The 22,036-nt window shown below is 38.9% G+C and overlaps 1 non-coding gene across 1 annotated transcript; it reads left to right on the top strand.

Annotated features, from left to right (window-relative positions):
- Positions 1-19,875: 19,875 nt before the first annotated feature.
- LOC141676206 (small nucleolar RNA R71) lies at positions 19,876-19,982 on the top strand. Its single transcript, XR_012556808.1, has one exon. It is a non-coding gene; the product is annotated as a small nucleolar RNA R71 (small nucleolar RNA).
- Positions 19,983-22,036: the final 2,054 nt, after the last annotated feature.

Raw genomic sequence — 22,036 nt, 5'->3', positions numbered from 1 at the left:
ACGAGTAAGCCGCGTTAAAGGGGGCTACTATCTTTACAAACTTGAACGAACCTCTGGTAGTGACCGGCCAATCCTACCTCTGGTAGTTGCCCTAACCATGGTCATCAATTCCTCAGTGGTCCTTTATTCATTCTTGTCAGGATCTTCCATGGGATCCTCCTCAGCAACTATCCCTTCTAGGACAACATCCTCAACCGCTATATCCTCAATATGAACATCATCTGATCCCGCGTTAGGACGCTCTATCGGATCCATAATCTGATCTCTAATAAGTAATAAACATCATCGCATTGTTGCTCCTCAACCTCAGGGTTCGGAATTCCGCTACCATATACGATAACGAACTACGTTCCTATCACGATATTTATAAGGGTTCCCATAAGGGTTTTAACTGTCAGTACTACGTTAGGTAGCCCGACTATGAACTTGGCAAGAGTTCTTATTATCTTAGTGAACTTATTATCTTCACGTCACATCATCTCTGAGGTTTATAACGCTTAGCTCTGATACCATTTCTGTAACACCCCCAGGTCCGGGGTCGGGGATCCGGGTCGTCACGGTCTTTCTTTCCACAATATCACTTCACTTAATTAATAATAAATAACCTTATACTGTGACCCCACACTAACACACACCACAACCCGTTATAGTCTCAGAGATGAAATTTAAATAAGTACAAGTCTTTGAATCCACAATTTAAAAGTTATTACAACACAAAATGATTACTTGATAAATTTACAGTTAATTGCCATTATCTGCCACAAGTTATAATTATACATAATTGATTCTCAAAAGTAGATGGTCTGATCTACAATAGATCTACCTCTGCAGCTATAGCAGCTACAACATCAACGGGAAGATGCGGGACGCTTCCCACACGCTTGCGCTGGGTCTGCTGGAGTCTGGCCATCTTTCCTAACTGTTGTTGTGTGATGAAGAAATAAAGCAAGGGTGAGCAGCAAGCCCACCAAAATAATATGTATAATGATTAACAATATATGAGCCTTCTCATAGTACTCATGAAAGTCTTGGTCAAAAGAAATGAACCAAGTTGATATTTTAATGCGATGAAGTCGCAAAATATTCAGTATATATATATATATATTTTTAAAAATCTTGGAAGTCCTCTTCCATGCATAATATACACAGAGTTCCAGTGTATAACTGTATAAAAATATTGTTGCAAGGTGATCTCATATATCTAACCTTGTCTCAACGTTTTTCTGAAAATCTTTGTCATGCATAAGATAATCATTAACTAGATATAAGTTTAAAAGATGAAGTTACAAGATACCCCAAAATACTTATATCTTTCCCAAATACTACTTGAACTACCCCCGTTCAAGTTATAATCAGTTTCAAAGGTTCATCACATAGATGAGACTACAAGACAAGATTTGAATAGATTCAATCTTTGAATATCATTATAAATGATGAAGTTACGAGATACTTCATTAAGACCTGATATATAAATATATTCATATATATCTCCCATACATTTCCTGAAAACCTCTGTCATGTAAAGTATGAACAGAGTTGCAATATCCAATGAATTTGGAAGGAAAAGAATTTTGGCATAAACCAGATATCTTGCTGATCAGGCAAAGATACCAATAAGTAACCTTTTCTACTAGTAGATGGATGAATCCCCCACCGGTCATCACCCTGGCCACATAAGGACCTTGTGCTGGACCGCCACCCGGCCTCTTACGCATTGATGGACTGCCACCCAGCCACTTACACTTTCATAGACCGTACCCCGGCCTGTCGCTTATGCCGACTCAATCAGATGGACTTACTTCCCGAACATTGGGCAAGTAATCAAATTGTTTTCTCAAAACAGCAACCATGTTGCGAATATAAAATACACCACAGAGCCGGATCCCCAAGATTTTGAGCGAATATTCAAGTCTCCTTCGAAAGGAAGATCTTAAATCGGAAAACGAGTTTTGGGATCCGCTCTAACTTTTAAAATCATTTTGAAGACTCGAAAACATTTTTAAGAATGTTTGGAGTAAAGCTGATTTAATGAAATAAATCAGTCCCGATATATTAGAAAATATCTGAATATTATTATTTAAATAATATTCCCATAAAGAATAATCTTTATAAAAATAATTGAAGTAGAAGTATTAAAACTTATACTTGAAACGAGTATTAAATAATCAAAGATACACTTATATGAAAGTATTATCTTTATTTGAATAATCGAAAATAAGTTTGATTATTGACACCTTATTCTTTAATAAAATAAAGAATATATTTCAGTAATAAGCGGAGTCATAATACCTCGAATGAATATTATAAATAATATTCATAAAATAAAGGAGTCATACATCCTCGATTGAATATCCAAGTAATATTCAATAATAATATAAAGGAGTCATAAGCCCTCGAATAATATTCGAAATAATATTCAATTAATAAAATAAAAGTTATCGAATAAACCTTATTCGATTAATAGTTTGGAAAACTATAACCATATATATATAAAAATATATATTATACTCGGGAACATCGACTCCCGGTTTAGAAATATGTTCACCTTTGGGTCCCCTATACTAAGGGTATACGCAACTACTGCTTATCTCTAGCATAGGTATTATGCAACTATAAGCATCGAAATCAACAGATAGATAACCAGATTACGAAACAGACATGCATATATACCATATCAGCATGCTCCAATATATCACAAAATTTGCTAATAACAATCATGCACTTATCACAAGATAATGCATATACATATATTTACATCACAACAACAGTATAACGGGTAGAAAACTTGCCTGAGCGACTGGGGGTTACGAATGGCTCGGGACGAGTCTGGTAACCTATAAGCAACAAGTAAGTTGGAATTAAACCAAAGTCACTTGTAAATCTATACTCTAACCAACTCAGACTCTAACGCTCGTTTTTCGCTCACTGATTCGCTTAAGTCACCCGGGTACCCTCGGCTCCACCATTTTTAATAATTTAACCTTTATGAGTTTTAAGGCGATTCCTTCGCGAGTGTCTTACCAACTGCCTAACACACTTACCATAAATGTTTCATACATTAATTAACCCTTTTTGGTCTTTAACCTATGTTTCAAAGTAAGACGAGGGGAAAAGTTTCGTTCGCGAAACGCCGTTACTTGAAACGGTCGTTTCTCCTAAACCGTGCATCAGAATCGAACAAACTACATATCAAAACGAAGCTCGTAACATGAGCTATCTAAACATGGCAATGGTCATAATCTAGCAGGGGGTTCTCGGGTCCTAATGTTATGCACAAAAACAGTCTAAAGAAAATCGGACGTTACGACGGCTATGTTTACGCGATTTCCCAATTTTAAACCATTCAAAACCAACCCAATTCAACCTCAAATCCAACATACAACCAACATCCATCCTTATAACATCATAACAACCCCAACCAATTCAATTTTAACATTCATACTTATGCCTAAGCTTAACTTTAACCATTCTTAAGTTCTTTTAATCAAAACAACAACATTTACCAATCCAACAACATCCCAAAACTCACTAATCTCTACATACACAACCATCAAGCCTCTCATGAACTAAAATACTCATATTATGCTCTTAACATTCAATAACAAAGCTTGGTTAAGAGATTATACCTTCCTTGAAGCTTCACAACACAAGAGCTTTGAATGCCTAAAGAACCTTGATCCTTGCTTGTATAACCTTAATCTTTCATAAAAATTCAAGAAAACTAAAGTTATTTCTTGAAGGTTACTATTCACCATCTTCTTCCTTGATTTATTGGAAGAGATTGTGAAGGAATTAGGAGCTTAAACTTATAGCATATCCATATCTATGTACAAGGAAGCTTAGATAATTACCTTGTGATATAACAATGCTTGGAACTTGATTTTTGATTTTTCTTCCTTTGAAAAAGATGAAAAGCCGAGAGCAATGTTTGAAGAATAAAGAATTTTGTGTTTGCTTTGATTTGTTTTGGCTAGCTAGGTTGTTTTGGTTTTGTTTTTGGTTAATTACCCTTCTAACCTTGAACTTTGTGTGGTTTACAATCATCCAACAATTCCTTCCTTTTTTGTCATGCCTATGTCACCTTGCACATGTCATAATGCTCCCACTTGTCCACACCTTGTGGTTTGATGATGTCACAATCCCTGGCTTCTTGTACAAGCTTGTCTCTTGGTCACTTATTTGTTTTACGGTTCGCTTATCTTTCGTTCTCGTTTATCGTTTGAGGGATCATACCCGGGATCTTATTACTTAGGTTCCCTTAACCTTTCTCAATATATTATATTCCTTTTATGATCCTCTCCTATAATCCTTTAATTTAAATCCTTTTTATCCTGTTACCTTTTTCTCAATTCTTTCCGTATCTAGTGGATTTCCGGGAAAAATCAAAGTGTTCGGAATTGGATTCTGACGATCTTTACATACACTTATATACCATATAGAGTACTAATAAAATCTCAGAATATCCATAACAGAACCCCTACATAGTGTGGCATGAAAAGTTTTCTCGTTCAGCAAAAACACTATTCATAAGGGTTTCAAAATTTCTCAAAAATTGGGGTTATTACATTATCCGCCGCCCTGGCCAACACTCTCACTTGGGGCCTTTCTAAATCCAGGGCCTCTAGCAGGTTGGGACACCATTCCCCTGACAAACCTGCTTGGAAGACTCCTGTTCCCGGTTCCTCCTCCTTGGCTTCTTATCTTCCTTTTCCTATTTTCCTTTTCCTTTAAACTTTGCTCACTGCCAGCTTCAACAATCGAGGCTTTCGGCACTAAGGTAGCGTAATCTGCCAGCTCTAGTACTGCCACTCGGTTCTGGATCCACTGTTTCAGACCAAGCTAAAACCTTCGTGCTTTCTTCTCTTCGGTATTCACAAACTCAGGCATAAATCATGACAACTCAGTAAACTTGGCCTCATACTCTGCCATGGTCATCTTATCTTGTTTCAACCCTAGAAACTTAATCTCCATCTGAGTTTCCATAAACCTAGGGAAGTACTTGTCTAAGAACAATCGTGTAAATATATCCCATGGAATCACAGCATCTGTTTCAAGGTTTCGTTTGGACTCCCACCAGTAATTAGCTTCCCCTTTCAACATGTAAGAAGCGAAAATGGTCTTGTGTCGTTCTTCCACACCTAGTATCTCGAAGGACTTTTCTATTTCCTTGAGCCAGGCTCGTGCTTCAACGGGGTCGGTAGATCCTAGAAATTTCGGTGGTTTGAGGGATTTGAATGCCCTGAAGGCAGTGGCCGCAGTCTGTTGGGCAATATGCGGTTATGGTGGAATGGGCTGTTGGTTCAGATTTTCCCTTAAAAGTTCCATAAACTCATTCATGGGGTTCCCTCCCTGATGGGTATCCTCAGCCTCTTCTTCTACATACTCTTCCTCATCATACTCATTATAGTCTAGGTCTTCTTCACTTTCCTCATTCACTACGTGGTCAGGTCCATTCCGTTGTTGGTTAACAGATTCTGCGGGTTGTGCCCTGGTTCCTCTTCTACGGGATGGCATCGTTCTGATAATGAAAATTTGTCAATATAGTTGCAAAAAATTTTACAATTGGATTAATTTATTCATAGGTAAGCATGTTATCTAGCATGTTTTTAACAAGTGCAATAATATGGAAACCAATTTCTTAATAACTGCTAGATATATACCATAGGATCTCCCAAATTATATCTTGGGGACAAAACAACTATCTGAGTTCATACATAACCTGAATATAATACATCACCACTTGTCCTGAATACTGAAATGCAAATACATATACCGGGTACCCTGAAGGGCTAGGAATGCTATCTACTACTAGCTATCCTAACAAAATTGGTGACAAGTCACCCAGCCCTTTACAAGGTCCATAAATCACCACTCATCTCTCAATCACTATCACTGTGCGTGAGGTCTCGAACCCTCCTCATCGCTTATGCCAACATCAGCTATGCATCAACTACTGGGATATATCCTCCCATTGCTGCCATCCTCATCTGAACCCGGGTACGGAGCTCGATCCCATCAATCTCCCTGCGGGCTATGGCCTGGGAAGCAGCTCTGAAGTCCCCTAGGTGTCCTAGTCTGATGGATCTCTCGGCTGTCAGTGCATGTCATAGCTCCACAATACGGGCAGATGCCGCGGTGATCTCAGTGTTAAGCTGAGCCACTATCCAGTCGTGCACAACTACATGTATGGTCGTTGGGGGTGGTAGAGGTGAGTCTGGGTTTCTAGAGGATATGGCATAAGCCTCGTAGGTCTGTGCATCCATCCCTTCTCGTCCTCATGAGTGTAGGGAAAAGGGCTCTGCATTTCTGGGTGTGGTGTTGGAGAGCAAACAGTCGGGAGAGGGTACATCCATATATCCCTCCAGTCTATGCCTTCTCCCTGGGGCATCTCAACGTCATCAACTATGGGAACATGAAGGTCAGTCTCCTCCTCTGGGGTATCCTCAGTAAGGTCATCATCTGAGTCATCAATGGGTGGGTCCTCCGGCTCGGGAGTAGGGTCACGCTCAGGGGGCATAATATCAACAACAGGGTCGACCTCCCCCATAGGCTCTACTGGTACCTGACACAATAGGCAAGGTGTTACCAACTTAGAGTCGGAATTCCCTTGAGGGTAAAACTGTCAAGACTACCCATGTAGCCTGACGACGAACTCGACTTGAGCTTTAATTGATTATTTATTATTCTTATGTCTATATATTTTATATCCTATCGTTTCCAAGATTTGATAACCTAAGGCTCTGATGCCATTTCTGTGGCGCCCCAAAATCCGGGGGCAGGGATCTAGGAGGCCATGCCAACTTGAATACTATATAGCACTTGAATCGTACCACAAATTATAAATACTCACACCTTTATGACCCCACACTTATCATACAGACACACTTATAGGTTATTATCTTGGAAATGAATCATTCATTGCTAGAGTAAACCAATCCGCAAAGTGATAATTATTACAACCCAAAAGTAAGTAAGTTTTACCGGGGAAATAACCTTTAAGTAAGGTTAGTCCGTCGGCCAAATATTCGTTTCTTATTCATTATCTTACATAAGTCATACTTGTAAATAAGTCAGACTAAAAACAACTGAAAACCAATCCAGCTTATTCGGTGTACCTGTGGTACAGCCCCAAACATCCTACGGAACAGCTGACTATTTCCTACCAGTTTCCGGGTTGTGAGTTTCATGATAGGCATCTTGATTCACTGTTGTGTTGTGTCAATTTAAGAAAACAAGTGTGAGCTATAATGCCCAGCATAATAATGTACAGTATGAAATGACTGTATAATAAACTCAAGTATAATTCCATATATGATAAATGCATTTTATTAAAAATAGTTTTCCTTGGTGTTACACACCTTTTGAAAACAATTCATTAATGGATTTATTATCCTGTGAATACCTTAATGGTAAACCCAGCACCTAGGCTTGGGTTACGGTATTGCATCACAGTTCTAATTGGAAGAATAGGACATTAACTGGAGCCACCACATACGATGATCAGTCGTAATACGGAAAATAGTAACCTTTTCTACTAGTAGAAGGACGACACCTTCGTATCCCGGTTATCACCCTTGCCGCATTCAGGATACGTGTCCCATTTTGGGTATACACATACTTCACAAGTTCCTGAGTACACAGAGTACCTTCGCCTGCGGTACCTTTGGTAGTCTCCCTAGTACACGTAGTACTAGAGTCTACCTCTCCCTTGTCCTTTAAAAGAATTCTATCATATCTCGAGAACTTGAACCATATCGAAGTTCCCTCAAGCATTTTGCTTGTTGATAGAAACAACTTATCTTATTAGGGTATATATATATACGTACTTCCGAAATTTTCGGAGGAAGTACTTAGGATGTGAGTTGACCGTTGTAAACAGATTATTAAATAAGGGGGAGTTTCTTTTGAAACTATATTCAAAATATTAAGATAAGTTGAAATAACATTCTCCGACAATCTGAAATTATTGGAATGATTTTCCGAAGATCGAAAAGTATTTTTCATCAGGTTTTATAATTTTTAAATCATAATAAATCATTTAATAAATAATTAATAATTAACTATAAATTATTAAATAATTAAACCTCAAATAATTATACATTAAAAGAATATTTGAATGATATTCCTCAACTAATTTATGTTTACGTTGAGAGAGTGCATAAAGTTGGCTCCGCTTATGGATTCTACGGTTTTCTAATCACGCGGTCTTGGCTCCGATATTTTTATAAAATTGAAAAATCATTATTTTCACTTGAAATTTTTATAGAAATTAAGTAACTCTATTTAACACTCTCTGTAAAAATTTCATGATTTATGAACATTTTAAGTCGGTCATTTCTATTTCCAAAGTTCGTAATTCGTAGCAATTTTGGTCGCGTAAATCACTTTTAGTAACACGGCCATAACTTTTGATCCGTAAATCGGAAGCAAGTGATTCAAGCTCCTAAACGATCCTTATAACATTATCTATCATAATAAAGTGTTATTTTTCAATAAACTACAGTTTATATCTTCGGGACTTTCTGCAGAGACTTAATGTTACGTTTTGTTCGTTTGAGTTTCGTTTACACCTTAAATCTTTATACTACCACCAACAGTCATCATATCATCATCACCACAATAAATCCTCTCAAGAACATCATATTCTTGAGGAAACAATCATAAACCTTAAATCTACTTAACTAAACATCAAGATTATAATAATACATTCACCAAAACTAGCTAAAAGATTCTTGAACTTAAGCCTTAAGTAAGGATGGGTCAAAGATTTATACCTTTATTGAGATCTTGAGATGTGTTCTTGATGATGGTGAAGACTTGGGAGTGCTTGGTATGGTTTTTGGAACCTAAAACAACCATTAAAATTAAGAAACCAAAGAAGAGTTACTATTCACACTATTCACTATCATCTTCTTGAATTTATTTCACCCATCAAATCTCTATAAAATGAGCTTAAAAATTTATCTTATATTAGTTTAGGATGTATGAAGCTTGAGAATTAATGGGAGAATTTTTCCATGACTAGAGCTTGAAGTTTTGAATTTGATTTCTTCTTGTTTCTTGTTAGGGCCGAATGAAGAAGAAGAAGCGGGAGAGAGAGATTTTTGTGTTTCTTCTTGGGTGCTTCTTGAATATTACTTGTGATATATGTTTGTATATTCTCTAGTATATAACCTAAATTAGATTTATGTTGGCAAATCTTGGAACAAATCTTGCTAGCCTTTCTAGATCACAAGCTAAGCTAGTTATTTTAGTCTTTAGCTTACTATTCCTTAGCCTTAAATGATCATTCCTATAATCTTAGCTTACTATTTGATAAAGTAACCATGGTTACTTTTCTACCATATTTTTTTAGTGTGATACGTTTATTTAATCATTTACGCGTATGTTCGGTCGCTTAATCATTTTCGTAATAATTTCTCGTAAACAGTTCGCGGCGTAAATACTTTCGTATTTATTCTTTATGATTTGAAGCATCGTTCTGGGATATAAATCAGTAGGGTTTTAAATTCGTAATTATATTGTGATTCCCGTAATCCTTGATGATTCGTAAATATGGTCGTTTTTTAAAGTTCCTTTTCTTCGAAAACTAATAGTGTTTACATACACTCATTTGGTACGTATAATCATGTTATCAACTCCGAAACTAAATTTCTCATGCACAACATAGTGTGGGCTAAAAAGTTTTCCTCGTCTATCAGGGTTACTATTCATTAAGCATTTTTACAAAGTCTCAAAAATTCGAGTTATTACATGCCTCGATCTCTTCAAAGTAGACCGAACTGCTTAGATCCAAAGTGTTCTATGCAAGCTTGGAGAGCTCATCTGCCTTGGAGTTTTCCTCTGTATTTATCTGCAAAATTGTCGTATTCGAGATGTTTTCCAGGATACTACGCACCATTGTTTGGCATTGTGCCAACTTTGGGTCTTTTTCAAGATACTCCCTATTGGTCTATCTAACCATAATTTGGGAGTCACTGTGGATGATCAGATTTGTTAGTCCGGAGAGCAATGCTTCGTATTTATCTTGATTGTTTATTTCTTTAAAACTGAAAGTTATCGTTTGTTGGATTGTAAAGCCCTCCGGACTTGAAAGCATTAGGCCCACCCTGGACCTGTCAACTGTCGCCGAGCCATCGATATATAACATCCATGCGTTCTTGCCAGAGGTTTCCTTTTCACCTTTGGATTGGTTTGCTGGGATTTCGGGGGCTTCAGGGAAGGTACATTCCATGACGAATTCGGTTAAAGCTTGGGATTTCATTGCCGTCCTGGAAACAAACTTGATGTTGAATTGACTTAGATTTATCGCCCAATTTACCAGTCTTCCGGATGCATCTGGTTTGTGAATGATCTGAAGTGGCTAATTAGTGATCACCTTGATTTTCCGACCTTGGAAATAATGCCTTAGCTTCCTACTTGCGTGTACGAGGGCTAAGGAAAACTTCTCCAAGTTTGGGTACCGAGTTTCTGCATCCTTGAGGATTTGACTTACATAATAGACTGGGCTCTAGGTTCTTTTTTCCTCCCGAACGAGAGCCGAAGAGACTGTCCGTGGTTCGGCTGCGATGTAGTGAGATAGGGGTTCTCCGGCCTTAGCTTTTGATAGTATTGGTGGGTTCATTAGATGTTGCTTGACCTCTTCGAAAGTTGACCCGCATTCCAGGGTACATTTTATTAGCATTTTGTTCTGGGCTCCCTTCAGCAACTCGAAGAAAGGCATGCATCTTGCCGCAAGTTTTGGAATAAACCTGCGAAGAGCTGCCAATCATCCTGCCAACTTTTGAATATCTTTCTGGGTTCGGGGAACCGCCATTTCCATGATTGCTTTAAATTTTTCCGGGTTGCACTAACCAAGAAACCAAGAAACTTTTTGGACGGGACTCCGAAAGCGCACTTCCCCGGGTTCAGCCTCATATTATACTTCCTTAAATTTTCGAAGCATTCTTTGATGTCTTTGATGTGGTCCAGGACCATGATTGACTTAGATATCATGTCGTTGTTAGACGCTAAACACGCGCTAATAATACACGCAAGTATACGCGTTCGCAAGTAGTATAAGATTTAGATCAAATTCATTCCCACAGAGATTTTTTGGTTAATTTAAGAATATGCACCTATGCAACAATGATATGGTTATTATCCAATGCTAAGAAAAATAACTAATTGGGATTGTTTTAACTACTAAGAATTAAACTAGCAATTATAACTAAGAGAATAAGAATGGTTGAATTAATATATATGACAAACATGGGATTCTAATTTCATTAGATACTTAATTCAATAGCATTTTCGTTCTTAACCTTAGCATGTAATGATTATGACACTAATCAGATAACACGAAACTGATAAACGCCAACTTTCATTGCACGAATACCATACTACCAGACATCCACAAAAGAGATAGAAGCTGAATAGACACCAATTATATTGAGACCCTATATGTTTATGGAATTTGACAACATAACGGTTTAAGCACGAGTTATCTATCGTGATTACATAGGGCAAGTAAGATGGTTAAAATTACCTATGTACCATGCATAACAAATACATGAACCTATGCTAGCATGGCAAGTTCTAAACCCTTAAATTCACTTTCGCTTCATTAAGAATTAACACACTATCTTGTAAGTTCGTGATGCTCATAAGACGAATAAGCACAACCAATACTAGGTTATCATACAATCACCACACACTAAGGCATCGAAACAAATCAACTAAATAGATCTATAAATAAATCCTCTAGAACCCCACGATAACGATTAGCCGTTAATCGAACTCATCATCAATGTGGGTTCCAATAAAAGCATGGTATAATAAACGTAGTCTTTATAAATGAATAATAAACAAAGTACGAAATCCAGAGTATTAGGTTTAACAAAAACAAGAAACGAGCATCCAAGATTACAACTCAAACAAAGATTCACAAGAATAAACTAGATCATCTTCACCTTTGTTGAATTGTGATATAGGTCTCTTGTCGTCTTCTCCTTCATCTCCGTTACGTCTCTCCTCATAAAAAATGAGCTTATTTATGCATATATATCAGCCCCATGAATAGAAGTCTTCCTCTCAGAAGCCAAGTAGAATTAGGATTTTAATATCCTGACACGGCACGGCCGCGCGCTTGACCAGCGTGGGCGCGCTGCCTTTCTGAAGTTTGGGCGCGGGCGCGCGCTTGATTAGCGCGGGCGCGCTAGCCTCCTGGACAAAATTCCGACTTCTTCTTTTTCCTTGCTGGTATGAGCTGGTCTTCCACGAGCTTTTATTCCAACACCTTCCTAACACCAAATTAGCACCAAAACAATGCTAATTCACCTGATTACCTGGAGATTGCCTGGAAATGCAAGAACACTAGAAAACACATTAAAACACCAACAACTTTAGTACAAATACACCAATTCAAAGCTCCACGGAGCGTAATAAAGTGTCATAAATGCCACTCAACATACCCCCAAACTTGAATCAATGCTTGTCCTCAAACATAAATAGACTCAAAGAACAAGAAATAAAAATGCATGAATGCAACTAAATGAATGCAACGATCCCCATAGAATAACTAAACCAATCAACAAGCAATCATCTCAACTAGATCAATCAAACCTCACAAATGACCCTACAAACCAGAGACCTGCGTGTGTGCAAATGCTTATAAGTATACTATCACAACTAGATCAATAATCATGACTCACTACTCATCTAAGCAATCAGAAGTTTATAAATAAAATAAAAGTTAAACTCAAAATAACTATTAACACTTCAATTCTTATATCGGAGTATACATGGATTCACGCTTTTATTCACAACAAAACAACACAAGTATGCTTATTTGACCGTGCAATGAGTGAGGTCCACAAAAGACTTATACAATAGTACCCATGTAACGAGCGTTAGGTTAGCGGATCCCAGACTATAAAATCCTTAGGTCACCAGGCACAAAGTCCCCTAAGAACTTAATAACTCGAGTACTAAAGAGCCCACTCGTGATCAATTATACATAACACTTATTTTTTTTTCCTTTTCATTTTTCATTTTTTTTTCTTTTTTCTTCTTTTTTCTACAATTTCTGAACGAGTACGTTTCGCTCCATCTCGCTCAACCCTAGACTACTCATATAAATATGAGCCGGCTACTAGCCATTTGACACGTAGCCACAAAACTAGCAATGAAATCCAAATTTCTCCAATTTTTAAATATCCATGTTAATTAATCATTAAGAGAATATCCTAAATTTTAAATATAAATAAACGATTAAACCTCGACAAACAAATAAACCATGACCATGATCTAGCACTCAAGCAACCTATAAGACTTAGTGAAATACAATTGTCTCTAGCATGAAAATCAATTCGATAAGACTTAACATCACTAAATGCGACATCACTACACTAGCATCAACATCACAAATTAATTGGAAAAATCATCTAAGGGATCATGTTATTATGCATGAAACTACATGAACAATCTAACATAAAAACTACCAAAAATAAAAAAAAACTACTACATGGCAAAATATGCAACTATATACACTAACTATTATGAAGATGCAAACTATATGTGACTCTCACAAAACATATTCCTTCAACTACTACCCGCAACCTTAAAAAATTCACTGTCCTCAGTGAAAGTAATAGTAAGGAATCAGGCATACCTACTCCGAATCAGGATCATCACCCTCAAGGGGTGGAGTGTCAGGCGTGTCTGGAGGTGGATACACGGAGTCCTCACCAAATACTGGCCACTGGATGTCAACACTTGTGGCTCTGAATGCAGTCCCTAGTGCCTGGGTGAGCTCACGTGCAAACCGACTATGGATGTCATGCATAGCATCCATCCTCCTTGCTAGACGCCTATACTGTGTCGAACACAAACCAACTCCATCCTGTTCTTCCTCCTGCTGCTGCTGCGACCCTGATATATCACAATCCCCAAATCAATATAATCGCCCTGAAGAATACCCCACAACAGACGAGCACGCTCCATAGTAATCTCGTGCACATGTGATGATGGTATAATGTTAGCACAGATAAAAGAGTTCCATGCACATGCAAACCTGTTCCTGCATGAAACAGGGAATGTGGAGTAATAAGATGTGCCCCTCTTAAACTTCCAGTGAGTCTCAGGAACACACAGAGTAGCAACGATCAGATCCATGTTAAAGGCCTCTGGAGTCTTATCATTCCAAGTGTTCTGGCCGGGCTTCCTCGTGGGCTGCTCAATTACCCTCCTTATCTCATCCGCACTATACTCCACAGTCATCCCCTAACCACCGTGAAGCCATTCTTTTCCGCCTTCGCGTTAGAATAGAACTCTCGAACAACACTCATGGGCACAGCAGCGGGAGCCTCACAAAAAAGAACCCAGTCCAGCTCCAGAATCATCTCCAACAACTTACCATCCTTCCCTGATGGCAGAAACCCTCGCTCCTTCGCCATAGGCTTCGAGAGAAGCCTCGTATACTCCGCTTTAGCCTCAGGAGTCGAACACTTTGGCCTTACACCACCCGCACTCGAAGAATCGGTGGTGCTACCACTTACTTGAGTTCTTTGTCTCTTGGATGCCATTGGGATTGAATAAGAAAAAGTAAAAGCTAAGTGTTTTGAGAGATATTTGTGTTTGAGAATTTGAGATGTGGTGGAGAAGCTTGTGTATAAGTATGTGTATATATAGGTGGTGAGAAGAGAATTCGATATGGAATAGAAGTGGAAATTAATTATGGGAATAATGAGTTTGAGTTGGAGAGGGAAATTTGGGATGTGGAAGAGTAAAATTCGGGTAGAAATTGATTTTGTAGCAAAAATCCCGAATTTCTCTTACAAACTGCCTTTTATTTTTTTCTGAACAGGGACCTGGCACGGCCGCGCGCTAGGACAGCGCGGGCGCGTTCACCTTCTGTCAAATCGCCGCGGCCGCGCGCTAGATCAGCGCAGGTGCGCCTGGTTTCTGGAAAAACAGCACGGCCGCGCGCTAGATCAGCGCCAGCGCGCTCAGCTTCTGAAGTTGGCCCTTAATTTTTTTCTTTTTCTGATTTTTCTGATTTTTTTGTGTTTTTCTCCTTTCTTCTTGCTTCCTCTACCTACTAGTGTACAATAAACTTGGGTTGCCTCCCAAGAAGCGCTTGTTTTACTTCGTTAGATTGACGTAGCAACTTGGGATCAAATGGACAACAAAACGGCACTAACCACCTCGTGGTTCGCCGTGTCACCATAGTAGTTCTTCAGCCTCTGACCATTAACTTTGAATGCTTGACCCGGATCATCCTAAAAAAATTTCACCGCTCCATGTGGAAACACAGTTTTGATTATGAAGGGCCCTGACCACCTTGACTTCAACTTCCCAAGAAAAAGATTGAGATGAGAGTTAAACAACAGAACTTGCTGCCCTGGCACAAATGATTTGAGTACTAGACCCCTATCGTGCCACCTCTTGACTTTCTCCTTATACATTTTGTTTTTCTCATAAGCTTGAAGTCAAAACTCGTTGAGTCCATTTAATTGAAGCATCGTCTTCTTTCCAGCTGCATCCAAGTCCAAATTTAACTTCTTCAAAGCCTAATACGCTTTATGCTCTAGCTCCATAGGCAAATGACACCCCTTACGATAAACCAACTGAAATAGCGATATTTCCAATGGAGTCTTGTATGTTGTTCTATATGCCCAAACAGCTTCGTCAAGCTTCAAAGACCAATCTTTTCTTGATGGACACACAACTTTCTCTAAAATGCGCTTGATCTCTCTGTTAGATACCTCAGCTGACCATATGTCTGAGGATGATAAGCCGTAGCAATGCGATGATTCACATTATACCTTTGCATCATAGCAGTGAACTTGCGATTATAAAAATACGACCCCTCATAACTGATTATGACTCTTGGAGTTTCAAACCTTATGAATATCTGCTTATGAAGGAAATTAAGCACCACTTTCGCACCGTTTGCTGGAAATGCTTTAACTTCGACCCATTTCGAGACATATCGACCACCAACAAGATATATTGATTGTTACAAGATGAGACAAATGGCCCTATTAAGTCAATTCCCTAAATAATGAAGACTTCAACCTCGAGAAGCATATTAAGAGGCATCTCATCCCTCTTAGACATATTACCCATATGTTGACATCGATCACATTTCAAAACGAACTGATGAACATCTTTAAACAAGGTTGGCTAAAAGAAACCTGCTTGAAGAATACGAGCTGCTATCTTTTCTCCACCATAATGTCCTCCATAAGCCGTTGAGTGGCAATCTCGCAATATTCCCCCCGTTTCGCTGTAAGGAATACATCTCCTGATGATTTGGTCATCTCCTTGTAGAAAAAAATGGCTCGTTCCACATATACCACTTCACTTTTGCAGAAACTTCTTCCTTTGAGCATATGACAAGTCAGGAGGCATGATATTACTCACAAGGTAGTTCACAATATCTGCAAACCACGGTTCTTCCTCTTGCACTCCAAAAAGATGCTCACCGGGAAAAGACTCATTCATCAATGTCTTTGTCTAGTGAAGTAGCATTAGGGTCTTCTAAAAGAGAGAGATGATCAACTACTTGATTTTCAGTCCCCTTTCTGTCCTTGATCTCTAACTCAAATTCTTGGAGCAAAAGAACCCATCTGATCAATCTAGGCTTCGAGTCCTTCTTTGAGATGAGATATCGAATTGCAGCGTGATCAGTGAAAACTGTCACTTTAGTCCCAAGCAGATAAGATCGAAATTTCTCAAATCCATAGACAATAGCCAAAAGTTCTTTCTCTGTAGTAGTATAATTCAGTTGAGCACCATTTAGGGTCTTACTAGCATAGTAGACCGCATGAAATATATTATTCTTTCTCTACCCAAGAACTGCTCCAACTGCATAATCACTTGCATCACACATCATCTCAAAAGGATGGTTCCAGTCAGGTGCAGTTATGACAGGTGTCGTGATTAAACTCTTTTTTAATGTCTCAAAAGCAGCAAGACACTCGTCATCAAACTGGAAAGGGACATCCTTCTCTAACAAACTGCACAATGGCTTTAAAATCTTAGAGAAATCCTTGATGAAACGCCTATAGAAACCCACATGACCAAGAAAACTGCGAATCCCCTTAACAGAAATGGGTGGAGGAAGATTTTCAATGACCCCCACCTTGGCTTTGTCCACCTCAAGACCCTTACTAGAGACCTTGTGCCCAAGAATAATGCCCTGTCGTACCATAAAGTGACATTTCTCCCAATTGAGAACCAGATTGGTCTCAACACACCTCTTAAGAACGTTTCCAAGATTCTGTAAACATTCATCAAATGAATCGCCAAATACAGAGAAGTCGTCCATGAACACCTCCACATTCTGGCCAATCATGTCAGAAAATATGGCCATCATGCATCTTTGAGATATGACTGGTGTACCACACAGACCAAAAGAAACTCGTCTGAAGGCGAAAGTACCAAATGGACACGTGAAGGTAGTCTTCTCCAGATCCTCTGGAGCGATAAAAATCTGATTATAACCCGAATAGCCATCCAGAAGATAGTAATACTCGTGACCAGCCAACCTGTCGAGCATCTGGTCAATGAAAGGCAGAAGGAAGTGATCCTTCCTAGTGGCCTTGTTCAGCTTCGTGTAGTCCATACAAACCCTCCACCCCGTGACTGTTCGAGTATGGATGAGCTCATTCTTCTCATTAGAAACTATTGTAATACCTCATTTCTTCGGTACACACTGAACTGGACTCACCCAAGAACTGTCAGAAATGGGATAGATAATCCCTGCATCCAACCACTCAAGAATTTCCTTCTTCACTACTTCCTTCATGATCGGATTAAATCTTCTTTGCTACTCAACCGTAGGCTTGCTACCTCCCTCTAGCATAATTTTATGCATGTAATAAGAAGTTTTGATTCCCTTTATATCTGCTATGGTCTAACCAATTGCCGATTTGAACTCTCTTAGGATCCTCAAGAGTTTTTTCTCATCACTACCTGAAAGGTCAGATGCAATAATCACAGGCAGAGTAGATGCATCACCTAAAAAGCATACCTCAAATGTTCCTATAGTGGTTTCAGCTCAAGAGTAGGAGCTTCCTCAATAGATGGCTTGAGGCATTTTGGAGATTTGTTCAACTCCTCCACTCCAAGAGATTCAAAAGGCATATCCAACTTCCTCTTCCAGGGAGAAGCATTCATATATTGTAATTGCTCTTCACCTTCATCATCTTCACTATCTGAATTTCCTAACAAGGCCTTCTCTAAAACATCAGACCTTAGCAATTGATCAAGTTCCGATGTCACCACCGAATCGACCAACTCCACCTTTAAGCACTCCTCATTTTCAGCAGGAAATTTCAAAGCATTGAACACTTTAAAAGTGACATCCTGATCCAACACTCACATTGTAAGCTCACCTTTCTGCACATCTATCAAGGTACGGCCAGTAGCCAAGAAAGGTCTTCCCAAAATTACGGGAATTTTCTTATCCTCCTCGAAATCAAGAATGACAAAATCAGTAGGGAAGATGAGTTTATCAACCTTTACCAAGACATCCTCCACAATACCTCATGGATATGTAATAGAACGATCGGCCAACTGCAATGTCATATAAGTCAGTTTTGGATCAGGTAAGTTCAACTACTTGAAGATTGACAAGGGCATCATATTGATGCTAGCTCCCAAGTCACATAAGCATCTGTCGAAAGAAACTTTCCCGATGGTACACGGAATAGTAAAGCTTCCTGGATCTTTTAGCTTTGGAGGCAACTTTTGTTGCAGAACAGCACTGCATTACTCCGTGAGAGCGACAGTCTCTAAGTCATCTAGCTTCACTTTCCGAGAGAGAATACCTTTCATAAACTTTGCGTAACTAGGCATCTGCTCAAGAGCCTCGGCGAAACGTATGTTAATATGAAGTTTCTTGAAAACCTCCAGAAACTTCTCAAATTGCTTATCCAGCTTTTTCTTCTACAGCCGCTTAGGAAAAGGCGGTGGAGGATAGATATGTTTCTTCCCTGTATTACCCTCAGGAGGAGTGTGCTCAATAGTAGTCTTCCTTGGTTCCACTTCTGCTTTCTGCTGATTTACTTCTTCTTTAGCCCCAGCTTCTACATCCGAAACTTGAGTTTGTTCGGGATTTGCAACCTTACCAGACCTCAAAGTAATTGCCTTCACCTGCTCCTTAGCTTCTCTTTTTCCTGGTACTTCAGTGTCACTAGGTAGTGTACCAGGTTGACAATTTAGCAAGGCATTGGCAATTTGTCCAATTTGATTTTCCAAGGTCTTGATAGAAATAACTTGGCTTTTGTACATAAGCTTCAACTCTTCTAACTCAGATTTTTTATTAGCTTGTTGCAGCTGAAGTTGCTGTCTTGGTGTATATTACGGTTGCTGAAAACCAGGGGGTTATATTTCTTAGATGGATACTGCTGATAAGGCTGTTGAACTGCATTCTGAGTATTGCTCCAGCTGAAATTAGGATGATTGCGGTTGTTAGGATGATATGTGGCTGGCACCGGTTGCTGCGATCGCTAAAAGTTGCTCACGAACTGAGCTGATTCACTAAAAATCGCACACTGTTCAGTCTCATGGGCACCATCACAAAGCTCACAGACACTAGCAATTTGATTAACTCCATAAATAGCCAAAGTGTCCACCTTCATCATCAACGCCTTAAGTTGGGAAGCTATAGCAGTTGCTGCATCCAAGTCCAGAATTCCTTCTACTTTTCCCTGAGTCAGTCTCTGGGAAAGATTCTGGTATTCATTAGCAGCCATCAGCTCAATCAGTTCATAAGCTTCATTGTAGCTTGTAGCCCACAAAGCTCATCCTAATGTTACATCGAGCATGGGTCTTGAAGTAGCACCCAATCCATTATAGAAATAGTTTATAATCATCCAATCAGGCATGTCATGGTGTGGGCACTTCCTTAGCATCTCTTTATATCGATCCCAAGCCTTACACAGAGATTCTCCAGTTTGCTGAGTAAACTGAGTAAGAGCATTCCTGATTGCAGCAGTCTTCGCCATGGGGAAGAATTTAGTGAGAAACTTTTGAGCAAGATCCTCCCATATGGTGAAAGACCCTGATGGTAGAGAATGCAACCAGCACTTAGCTTTATCCCTCAGAGAGAATGGGAAGAGTCGCAGCTTGATAGCATTTTCAGTCACACCATTGAACTTGAAAGTGTCGCGGATCTCGATAAAATCCCTGATGTGCATATTGGGGTCTTCTGTAGGAGAACCCCCAAACTGAACTGAATTATGTATCATCTGAATCATGCTTGACTTGATCTCAAAAGTGTTAGCCACAATGGATGGTCTGATGATGCTTTACTGAATGTCATTAATCTTTGGCTGAGAATAGTCCATCAAAGCCTTAGGATTTTCAGCTTGATCTCCCATCACTACTAAAACTGGTTCCTCGACTTTCTTTTCTTCTTCTACCTTTTCTTCATCCTCAAAAACATCCCTTCGGACCATTACAGCTTCTTCCTCGGCTTGATCCAGATTTCTCTTATGAGCCCGAGAACGCGTATGCATACACGCTCGCTAGAGTACCTGAAATTAGACAAGGAAACAAATAAGTAACAACGTCCAAGTCACTGAACTTTAACGACCACTGATGACAAACACAGAAACTAAAAATAACATCGAAGTCCCCAGCAGTGGCGCCAAAAACTTGCTAGTCACTAAACACGCGCTAATAATATACGCAAGTATACGCGTTCGCAAGTAGTATAAGATTTAGATCAAATTCGTTCCCACGGAGACTTTTTGGTTAATTTAAGAATATGCACCTATACAACAATGATAAGGTTATTATCCAATGCTAAGACAAATAACTAATTGGGATTGTTTTAACTACTAAGAATTAAACTAGCACCTATAACTAAGATAATAAGAATTGTTGAATTAATATATATGAAAAACATGAGATTCTAAGTTCATTAGATACTTCATTCAATAGCCTTTTTGTTCTTAACCTTAGCATCTAATGGTGATGACACTAACCAGAAAACACGAAATTGATAAACGCCAACTTCCGTTGCATGAATACCATACTACCAGACATCCATAAAAGAGATAGAAGCTGAATAGATACCAATTATATTGAGACCCTATATGTCTATGGAATTTAACAACATAACGGTTTAAGCACAATTAATTTATCGTGATTACATAGGGCAAGTAAGATGGTTAAAATTACCTACGAATCATGCATAACAAATACATGAACCTATGCTAGCATGACAAGTTCTAAACCCTTAAATTCACAGTCGCTTTATTAAGAATTAACACACTATCTTCTAATTTCGCGACACTCATAAGATAAATAAGCACAACCAATACTAGGTTATCATACAATCACCACGCACTATGTCATCGAAATAAATCAACTAAATAAATCCATAAATAAATCTGCTAGAACCCCACGATAACGATTAGCACCTGATTGGACTCATCATCAACGTGGGTTCCAATGAAAGCATGGTATAATAAACGTAGTCTTTATAAACCAATAATAAACAAAGTATGAAATCCAGAGTAATAGGTTCAATAAAAACAAGAAACGAGCATTCAAGATTACAACTCAAATAAAGATTCACAAGAATAAACTAGATCATCTTCGCCTTTGTTGAATTGTGCTATAGGTCTCTTGTCGTCTTCTCCTTCTGCTCCGTTACATCTCTCCTCATAAAAATGAGCGTATTTATGTATATATAGCAGCCCCATGCTGAATATAAGTCTTCCTCTCAGAAGCCAAGAAGAATCAGTATTTTAATATCCCGACACGGCGCGGCCGCGCGCTTGATCTGCGCGGGCGCGCTGCCTTTCTGAAGTTTAGGCGCGGCCACGCGCTTGATTAGCGTGGGCGCGCTGGCCTCCTGGACAAAATTCTGACTTCCTCTTTTTCCTTTGTTGGTATGAGCTGGTCTTTCACGAGCTTTTATTCCAACACCTTCCTAACACCAAATTAGCACCAAAATAATGCTAATTCACCTGATTACCTGGAGAATGCCTGGAAATGCAAAAACACTAGAAAACACATTAAAACACCAACAACT

Source organism: Apium graveolens, chromosome 7 (assembly GCF_009905375.1).
Source record: "Apium graveolens cultivar Ventura chromosome 7, ASM990537v1, whole genome shotgun sequence".
In the NCBI taxonomy this organism is placed as follows: domain Eukaryota; kingdom Viridiplantae; phylum Streptophyta; class Magnoliopsida; order Apiales; family Apiaceae; genus Apium; species Apium graveolens.
This window is presented reverse-complemented; position numbering and strand designations above follow the sequence as displayed.